Here is a 10,614-nt window from a genome sequence, read left to right as displayed (position 1 = left end):
TGTCAAGGTTCCGGAGTAATAAATTAACACAATACGCCCAAATACGCAGTTTCGCTAAAATACGAAGCACAAAAGCAAGTCGAAAAAGTCGGGTCGTTACATTACCCACCTGTTATTGGAAATTTCGTCCCGAAATTTAAGCTAAGGCAGGTGTTGGAGTCGGGAAAAGGTGAGGATACTTCTGCATCATTTGATCCTCTCGTTCCCAGGTAAACTCAGGTCCACGCTTGGCATTCCATCGAACTCGGACAATTGGAATCTTATTGCGTTTCAAGGTTTTGACTTCACGGTCCATAATTTCGATAGGTTCTTCCACGAAGTGGAGTTGATCATCAATCGTAAGTTACTCCAGGGGTATGATAAGTTCCGATGGAGCAAGACACTTTTTCAAATTTGATACATGGAAGGTAGGAGGAACAGCACTCAACTGCGTTGGAAGATCCAAACGGTAAGCAACGGGTCCAACACGTTCCAAAATCTCAAAAGGACCAATATATCGCGTGTTTAACTTTTCGCACTTTCCAAAGCAAATTAAACCCTTCCAAGGTGCGACCTTCAACATTACTCGGTCACCTACGTTGAATTCGAAGTCTTTACGTTTAAGATCAGCATAACTCTTTTGGCGATCATGGGCCGTCTTAAGTCTTGCCTGAATCTGAGAAATCTTCTCCGTCGTTTCATGGACTATCTCGAGTCCGGTGATTTGCACTTCGCCTAACTCGGCCCAACAAATAGGAGAACGACACTTACGGCCTTACAACGCTTCAAAAGGCGTAGCTTTAATACTTGAATGATAACTGTTATTGTAAGAGAATTCGGCTAGCTGCAGATGCCTTTCCCAAGACTTTCCGAAGTCAATAACACAGGCACATAACATGTCCTCTAAAGTCTGAATCGTTCATTCGCTCTGACCGTCGGTCTGTGGGTGATACGCGGTGCTCATGTCGAGACGAGTTCCCAAGGCTTCTTGCAAAGAACGCCAGAATCTGGAAGCAAAACGGGGATCGCGATCTGAGATAATTGATAAGGGCACACCATGATGAGATACAACCTCTTTGATGTACAGTTGAGCAAGTCTCTCCATTGTGTCTGTTTCCTTCATCGCTAGAAAATGAGCAGATTTGGTAAGATGGTCAACGATAACCCAGATTGTATCGTATCCGCCCACCGTCTTTGGTAGCTTCGTGATGAAATCCATCGTAATTGCTTCCCATTTCCATTGTGGGATTTCTGGTTGTTGAAGTAATCCAGATGGCCTCTGATGTTCAGCCTTAACCTTCGAACAAGTCAAACACCTTCCAACATAAGTTACAACATCCTTCTTAAGATTTGGCCACCAATACTGTTCCTTGAGATCATGGTACATTTTTCCGGCTCCTGGATGAATCGAATATCTCGACTTGTGGGCTTCATCAAGTATAAGGTTTCGTAGATCTCCGTAACGAGGTACCCAAATTCTTCCGGCATAACATCGGAGTCCAGACTCCTTAACCTCGAATTTAGAGATGAGAATGTTCAGGTATTCACGAGATATGTTCTCCTCCTTGAGAGCCTCTTCTTGGGCTACTCGGATCTGGCTATGGAGGTTCGAATGGATGGTAATGTTCAGAGCCCGAACGCGAAGAGGTACCGTCCTCTCCTTTCGACTTAATGCGTCAGCTACAACATTGGCCTTGCCCGGATGAAAGCAAAGTTCACAATCGTAGTCGTTTAGCGTCTCAATCCATCGACGCTGTCTCATGTTCAATTGCTTCTGATTGAAGATGTGTTGGAGACTCTTGTGATCGGTAAAGATAGTACTCTTTGTTCCATAAAGATAGTGTCTCCACAGCTTCAATGCGAAGACAACGGCTCCAAGTTCGAGATCGTGAGTAGTGTAGTTTCGCTCGTGGACCTTCAGTTGACGAGATGCATAGGCAATGAACTTCATTCTTTGCATCAACACACAACCAAAACCATTCTTCGAAGCATCGCAGTACACAACCAAGTCGTCACTGCCTTCAGGAAGAGATAAGATAGGTGCGGTGGTTAACTTCTGCTTCAGGGTTTGAAATACTACTTCTTGTTCTTTTTCCCAAACAAACTTCTTCCCTTTATGAGTTAACGCATTCAAAGGACGCGAAATCAAAGAGAAACCTTCAATGAACCTTCGGTAATAACCGACAAGACCTAGAAATTGGCGGATGTGAGTCAGAGTAGTGGGTGTCTCCTGAAAGGACCCGTCCTAATCCATCCGGACAAAGTCCATATCGATTATAAACGATTCACAACAGTTGATTACATCGCGAGGTACTTGACCTCTATATGATACATTTTACAAACATTGCATTCGTTTTTGAAAAGACAATCTTTCATTACATCGAAAGTTGACGGCATGCATACCATTTCATAATATATCTAACTATAATTGACTTAATAATAATCTTGATGAACTCAATGACTCGAATGCAACATCTTTTGAAATATGTCATGAATGACTCCAAGTAATATCTTTAAAATGAGCAAATGCATAGCGGAAGATTTCTTTCGTACCTGAGAATAAACATGCTTTAAAGTGTCAACCAAAAGGTTGGTGAGTTCATTAGTTTAACATAAATAATAATTTCATAATTTTAATAGACCACAAGATTTCATATTTCCATTTCTCATAAACATACGTCCCATGCATAGAGACAAAAATATCATTCATATGGATTGAACACCTGGTAATCGACATTCACAATATACATATAAGAATATCCCCATCATTCCGGGATCCTCCTTCGGACATGATATAAATTTCGAAGTACTAAAGCATCTGGTACTTTGGATGGGGCTTGTTGGGCCCGATAGATCTATCTTTAGAGTTCGCGTCAATTAGGGTGTCTGTTCCCTAATTCTTAGATTACCAGACTTAATAAAAAGGGGCATATTCGATTTCGATAATTCAACCATATAATGTAGTTTCGATTACTTGTGTCTATTTCGTAAAATATTTATAAAAATTGCGCATGTATTCTCAGCCTAAAAATATAAAGGGTAAAAAGGCAAATGAAACTCACCTAATGTATTTTGTAGTAAAAATACATATGACTATATTGAACAGTGTAGGGTTGGCCTCGGATTCACGAACCTATATCATTTGTATATTTATTAATATACATAGTTGTAATCGAACAAATATATATATATATATATATATATATATATATATATATATATATATATGTATATATATATATATATATATATATATATATATATATATATATATATATATATAAATTTATTAGTTATAAGCTTTTTATTTTAATAATATATATATATATATATATATATATATATATATATATATGTTTCTTTTATTCATTTTGTTATATAAAAATATTAATCTTTGTTATGATATATGTAATAAATATATTTTTTTTTCATATATATATATATATATATATATATATATCATTTGTATATTAATTATAATAATAGTCAAAGTAATATTAATAGCGGTAAAATGATAATAATTATAATACTTAATATTACTATTAAGATGATATTGTTAATAATTCTATTAATGATAATAATAATGACATTAATAATTATAACTGTGAAAATATTAATTTCACTGTTAATGATAATTATGATAATGATTTTAAGTAACTGCAAGATAATATTTATAACAATACTAATAATTGTAATCATATTAATAATAATGAATATTTATAATAATACACATGTTAATAATAATAATAACTCTAATAGTTTTATAATAATACTAATACTAAAAATAACAAATAATAACCATATTCATAATATTGATAACCATAATATTCGTAATACTTAATAATAATGATACTAACAATAATAATAATACTAATACTTATTAATAATAATAATAATGATGATAATAATAATAATAATAATAATAATAATAATAATAATAATAATAATAATATAATAATAATAATAATAATAATAATAATAATAATAATAATAATAATAATAATAATAATGATGATGTTAACTAAATGATAATAATAATAATTAATAGCATGGTAATAGCACCCATATTAATGATAATAATAATGGGTTGTATTATTTTCTTAGTAATGATAATAATAATCTTAATCATGATAATACTCATAACTATGATAATAATAATAATACTTGCAACACTAATAATAATAATCATAACAATAACAATAATAATAATAATAATATTAATAATAATAATAATAATTATTAAGGAAGCTACCTCATAAAAATTTGCCCAAAAACAGAAAATGTCCCTGCCATGGCTCGAACCCGAGACCTCTCGCACACCCAAAAACACCTAAACCGTCTGCTCCAGCTTACTTTTCTGTTTTTAATCCCTTCCTAATTTATATAACACGTTTTGTTTTAAAGCCTCAACTTCATCTTCTTCAAGATCAAAACGAACAAAACCCATATTCAAACTATTACGAAATACAAATTAAACATAGGAATTAAAATAGATTTATAACAAAAACGTAACTGGATAAATTAGTTTAATAAAAAAAATAAAAAAAAGAGCAGCAAGGCTGCTGTCGCTGCTTGTATAGAAAAAAAAATGATTTCACGATAGAGATTATTTTGGACAAAGTTTATAACATGAAAGAGGTTCCATTTCATCCATAAAATCTTTCTGTATCATCAATTTAATTCAAAGTATCAAAACAAATTCAAATTTCTTTTTGAACAAATTCTTTGACTTTTTGTAAAAATACTTTGACTTCGTAATTAATCCTCAATTTGATGAATTGAGGCTTGAAATCTTTCAGAGAGTTTAAATGAATTATTTCTAACATCATCACATTAATAGATTTTAAAAACTCACTCGAATTCGATTTATTGATAAGAACCAGACACGAACAGAAAGAAAGAAAAACAGATAAGCTACTTGATATTTTTATCTAATTTAAACAGATAAAAAAAAATGATTAAGATCAGTATCAATAATAGGAATATTTAAAGGAATCTGTTTTACCAAAAAGAGTTGTTCGTTTGCTATGGCTGGAGGGAAAGGTCGACCAAAGTTCACAAGATTACAGTATGATATATAAAAGATAAAAGAACAGATGCTCTGCATCCTTTAACACGCGTATATATATCTATATTATATCAATTTTGTTTTAATTTTAATAACTAATAATTAATAAATATATTAAATATAATAATATGTTAATATTAATAATACTATTAATATTATTATTGATAATAATAATAATAGAGATAATAATAATATTAGTGGTATCCATATATAGTAATATCAATAAAAATGATATTAATAATGATAGTAAAAGCAAATATAAGTATGATAATAATAATATTATTAATGATATTATTAATAATACTAATTATACTAATATTAGTAATAATAACAATTTATATATATAAATCAATTTTTATATCTATATGTCGTATATTTAAAGTAATAATATTAATTGCACTAATATTGATACTAATATCGAAAGTAATATTAAAAGTAATAATACTAATATAACATCTATATTTAAATTAAATATATTAATATTACATATTATTGATTATGTATTATTTAATGATTACATATATATATATATATATATATATATATATATATATATATATATATATAATATTGATACTTTATATATATATATATATATATCATGATAATTATTTATAGAAATTATATACACTTATATATAGTCTTATTTTAATAATCACTTTATTATCTTGTATATTATTCTACATACTTAATCTTAATGGTCAAGTTGTATTTTATTAATTCAAACCTATTATATAAACTTATATATATATATATATATATATATATATATATTATGTATTTAGTTAATAATATTAAATATACTGATATTATTTTATATATTTATTTCCAATAATTAAATCATATATTATTTCAAATAATATTTCAAATAAAATTATATATATTTATCTACCAATTAGTTGTTCGTGAATCGTTTAGGAGTAGTCAAAGGTCAATTGAATATATGAACGTTGTTTCAAGATTTTCTATACTCAACATTACAGACTTTGCTTATTGTGCCGAAAACATATAAAGATTAAAGTTTGAATTTGATCGGAAATTCCCGGGTCACTATAGCACCTACCCGTTAAAGAAATTTCGTCCCGAAATTTGAGTGAGGTCGTCATGGCTAACTATAAAAATGTTTTCTTGACGAATATGAATTGATAAATAGAGTTTATCATCATTGAGTAATATGGATAAAACAATTTAATTATTCGAAGCGTATGAATGAAGCTATCACAAAAGATCAAGGTGAAGGAATGGAGATTCTCCATAACTTTTGACGTAGTCAAGGTTGAATTTAGAAAATAAGGTGCATCTTAACTTTTGACATTGTCTTGGTTGAATTCAAGAATTTAAGGGATATAAAGAAAATCATTGAAATCTAAAAGATTTGATTCTTCGGCGAATAAGGAAATTAAGATCTCTATAATTAAATGCGACGATTTGTCCTGATTACTACATCTGATATTTCCATTATAAATTTACCTTTTCCGTTCCATTAGTTTTCACCACTTCTATACTCAATTCCCAAATCCAAAAGATTGAGAAAATGCTTAATCCAATTCTAATCCTTGTCCTTATCATGACTATCGTAACAATCATTCTTCTTTTCCAACTTCCACAGGATGAATCTGTTTATTTCTACTATGCTCTAGGGATTATTGTACTTATAATCCTCCCGTGTCTTTATATTGCTATACGTACTGATATTCACGGTTTATAATTTCGGTGTTGTCATTGGGCTTTATATTTTCTCTTATATTTTGGATCTCTTTGCCTTTTTATTATCCTCCCGAACTCTAGTAAAGCGAGTAATGGTCCAGAATTCGTAAGTATGGAATTTCGGATAAACATCATGTTCTAAATAAGAAAGAAGGTATTAGCATGATTTGATTTATCAAATTATCAGAATCACTGAGTATAGAACTATCAAGAATATATATTCTTGATATGTTCAGAAGTTACACAGAATGAAAGAGTTATGTAACATGGCATGTGATGATGTTATGATCTGTGAATCATCACGTCTCATTAGAAACTCAGCATGACTTACTGTAATATAATCACGTTGATCAAGTGTCATTATATTATACTAACTCATGCATCAGTTCCCAACATTACTTCAATAACATTCATATTTTAAGCTCGAAAGTTTACAGAATATAGAAACTAACAGTTTCTATATGATGTAACACTGATAGCACTAATAGATTAATGATTCAGATAAAAATAGTTATGAAAATATCTTCAGAAATATGGAGGATATTTATAATGAAAGATACGATGATATCTTGGAATTTATAAGATCAGAGGATGATGGAGACTATTGTCCGCAAGGGTTTAGAGTAAGGAGCAAAATATTTGCTAAAGACTTCAGCATGCATTGAATCTTTTGGATTCTTTGAAGTCAAACTTATTCTTTGTGATTTGTCCACGGTTTCCTTCATAGTTTCACATAATCCGTTTTTTGGTACTAAATTTTCTATTGAATGTTTCCATTATAATGATACACAGGAAGCATGAAGAGGTATATAATTTCGAACGAGAATATTTATGAAAATATCCTCAGAAATATCGAAGATATTGATGATGATATTTTGGAATTTCCAAGTTCGATGGTTGATAAGGAAAAATTTTCCACGAGATTTTAACATGACTTCGGAGCAAGATATTCTCTAAAAATTTCAACAGATCCATAATTACCTGGATTCTTCGAATATAGGGTATGGTCCTTGTATTTGTCCTTGATCTCCTTCATGGTTAGCTCAATCCGTTTTCCAGTTCCAACTTTTCTGAGCTTTTCCAACATTCTATTCTTTATCATCAAACTTTCGATGGTTAAGGTCGTTTATAGTTTTTGTTGCTTCATTCAACTTTTCAAAATTCAGAGTATTAGTTCGCAGACTGGGTGCTTTTCAGAATTTTAGAATGGAAGATCATTATTCTAAGAGATAAATGTTATACATATAACTGTTGATGTAGATATGCTGTGAGTTTTCAAAGTACTGATTGCCGATTCCTCTACATTTACTGCTACCATATCTGAATCATTGATTATTAATCCAAGGTGGTTTCAGGAGAATTGTGTTTTTAGATGATTAAACGCTGATGATAATATGGTGGAATATGAAAGGTTCCCTGGTAACAATAAAAGAGCACGCGTATATATCAACGTTATAATAAGGTTGTTTCGTACGAAAAGAAGAAGTTGTCTTGCTGGAGCTGTGACAAAATTGGCTATTTTGAAGAAGAACTGCAAAGTTATTTTGGGTAATAATAACACTAAAGGAATTAGCACAGCTATGTGTTAAACGTTTACTCAGTTTCTGAGAGTTTTCAAGTGCATAACTATATGCATCAATCTCTTCTTATGTAGATGAAGTGCGTTTGGTTCATCCTCTCGATTGAGGTGTTTTCAAGAATTACAAAAGGTTTGAACGCAGATTGTAATCGTCAAGATACAAACGAGGTTTAAGATGAAATCAAGTGGCAAACTTGAAGAATTGTTTAGTTTCATATGTTATAATCAATATTTTAATTCATTTTAATTGTCCACTGTTATTAATCCACAGTCGATAGTCCACAGTTGACAGTCCAATAATTTATATATAGTTTAATATATAATTTTCAAATTAATTAATACGTGTCGTGACCCGTATATGTCTCAGACTCGATCACAACTCAAACTATATATATTATTGTAGAATCAACCTCAACCCTGTATAGAGAACTCGATCATTACTGCATATAGAGTGTCTATGGTTATTCCAAATAATATATATAGATGCGTCGATATGATATGTCAAAACCTTGTATACATGTCCCGATATTTAAAGTGCGTAAAATAAATAATAGAAATTAAGTGACGATAAATAAAGTGCGTAAAGTAAATAACAGAAATTAAATGACGATAAATAAAGTGTGTAAAGTAAATAACAGAAATTAAATGACGATAAATAACATTGCGAGAATTAAAATTGCGATAATTAAATTGCGATAAATAAATTGCGATACGGAATTTTCAGTTAGCTAGGAATAGTTAGCTAGGAACAGTTAGCGTGGATTCTTAACAAAATTTCTCATAGTTAATTTGTCTGTTTCTAACAAATTTTATTTTGTCAAATGTTTTCTTCATTATGTCACTTGTTGGATTCTGATAAATCAAAATCCAAATATGAAATTGGATGAATATGGTTATTCTGTGGTGAACGGATTTGTATATCGGTGGATGTAGGTAGGATAATAAATGGATGTTGAATCAGATTCAAAGAATGTACAGTATAACCTGTTAAAGTGAAATCTAAATATTCCTCGGGTATTACCTACCCGTTAAAATATTTTCACCATTAACAGTTTATACGAAAGAATTTTTAATTACAATCCTTATGAAAATATACTTACATATATATTTTCTTCAGATGTAATCATGGATTTAATGAGTCAATATGTTATTAAACTCATTAGATTTATCATTAGAACAATACTATATAATCTCTAAAACATTAGAGATTACATAATCGCCATGTCGAACGAAGATAAATGATGTAGAATGATTCGCAGATTGATGATTATGCTCGAGGTACATAATGAGATGTTGAGGCATGTGATATTGAAACTTGGGTTATTGGTGGTACTGGTGTTGCAGGTGATGTTGCTGAAGCTGGTACGTTTTGCACCATACTTTCCAGGGCTACAACTCGAGCGCGAAGCTCATTGGCTTCTTTTATTATACCGGGATGATTGTCGATCGGAACAAGCGGATGAATCAGGTTTAGAATTTTGAGATAGTATATAATCATGGTGACGTATTCTGGAAATGATGGTGAAATTGGTGTTTCGGACTGGTTCGCCGGTAAGTGTTTCAGGTTCTTCGCCAATAGGTGAATTCGGTTGATGGGAGAGATCGCCTTCTTCGCATCTCTATTGATTAAGTTGACTACAAACCCATCAAATGAATTGAAGATGACTAGTTGGATGATCCATTTCGTTTACACTGCTTTCGGAGCTTAGGTGAATATCCATGTCGGAATAGCTGTCAGAATAACTATCGAAATAGCTATCGGAATCTGAGGGACTCGAACTAGTTGAAGGATTCATCTCGTACGATCAGATGAAGGATTTTCGATAAGAATAGATTATAGGATGTAGAATAGTACCCTGCAATACATAATTTACATATGCATATATAATACTAATATCCCATAAGTTACGGAGGAATTCACGGAAGTTGTCAAGCAAAGTCTACAGTAACAGATATGCTAAGATATGAATTAGCAGATACACTAAGATTTGAAATTTTGTCTATACACTATTCATGCAATCATTGCAGTAGGATGTGTCTAGACTAAGAATGATAAGCAGGTAATTTTCTAAGGATGATAAGCAGATGATTTCCGACTAGAAATGATAAGCAAAACTTTTGACATGCAGACACGGTCGAAGTCCAGACTCACTATTGCATCTAAACAACTACTAGTTAGACACTCTAATGCAAGACCTGGTTCGCTAAGACCATCGCTCTGATACCAACTGAAAGGACCCGTCCTAATCCATCCGGACAAAGTCCATATTGATTATAAACG

The sequence above is a fragment of the Rutidosis leptorrhynchoides genome, chromosome 4 (genome assembly GCF_046630445.1).
Source record: "Rutidosis leptorrhynchoides isolate AG116_Rl617_1_P2 chromosome 4, CSIRO_AGI_Rlap_v1, whole genome shotgun sequence".
Taxonomy (NCBI): domain Eukaryota; kingdom Viridiplantae; phylum Streptophyta; class Magnoliopsida; order Asterales; family Asteraceae; genus Rutidosis; species Rutidosis leptorrhynchoides.
Note: the sequence above shows the minus strand (reverse complement) of the source record.